This window comes from Belonocnema kinseyi, chromosome 1, assembly GCF_010883055.1.
Source record: "Belonocnema kinseyi isolate 2016_QV_RU_SX_M_011 chromosome 1, B_treatae_v1, whole genome shotgun sequence".
NCBI classification, from domain to species: domain Eukaryota; kingdom Metazoa; phylum Arthropoda; class Insecta; order Hymenoptera; family Cynipidae; genus Belonocnema; species Belonocnema kinseyi.
In genome coordinates, this window is record NC_046657.1 from 115,079,157 (window position 1) to 115,080,029 (window position 873).

Sequence of the window (873 nt, forward strand, 5' to 3'; positions counted from 1 at the left end):
AATGTTTTAGATGCACTACCTCTCGAATCTTTTTCTATTATTAGTCTTCTAATTACTTTCAATTAACTATAGTTTCAATCAAGTTTTGCAAAGGGAAAATGAAACGTATAGGTATGTTTTATTTAAATTTACTACTAACATATGTGAGAAAATGGTGTATATACACCATTTTCTATTATAATTATACAAGGAACCCACCCTTCATAAGTATTTATTACACTCTGCTAAATCAGAATTATATTAGCAGTTGACAATAAAATAATAAACAATCATGGTCTTAAAAAGTACAGTGAGAAATAGAGATTGTAAAATTATTTGTTGGTTGTCCCGTTGCAGTTCAGCAGCTTGACTTGATTCAAACTGTAAAAGGTTTAACGAAGAAGATGTTAGTCATTCTGAAAAATAAAAAAAATTGTTCTTTTACAATTTTGCAGATTATATTGGGATGTTATAATAATTATACGAAATGTACCAATTCTAAATTTATTAACTTATTCAGTTATTTAAATAAAATTAAAATTGTTCATTTTATTTTCAAATTATTTAACAACAACTAAGCCATTCAATTTGAAAGTAGAACACGAGGTATGGACCACTCTCAGATATGTGTGTACGAAGAATATATTCTCACAAAATATGTCCGAATACTTCGAAATACTTGAGAATATCTCGGAGTATTTGGGAATATCTATAAATACAAGGAATACTTGGCATATCAGGGAGCTGGAAAAAACATGTGGGGATATGAGAGCATATTTGGGAACATTTGGGATTATTTGGAGATTCTAGATCAATCTAAAAATGTTATATCCCTTTCTCACATTACTCCCTTCCCCACCGAGTGAGTCACGCCTACCCTGAAATGGCTTAATG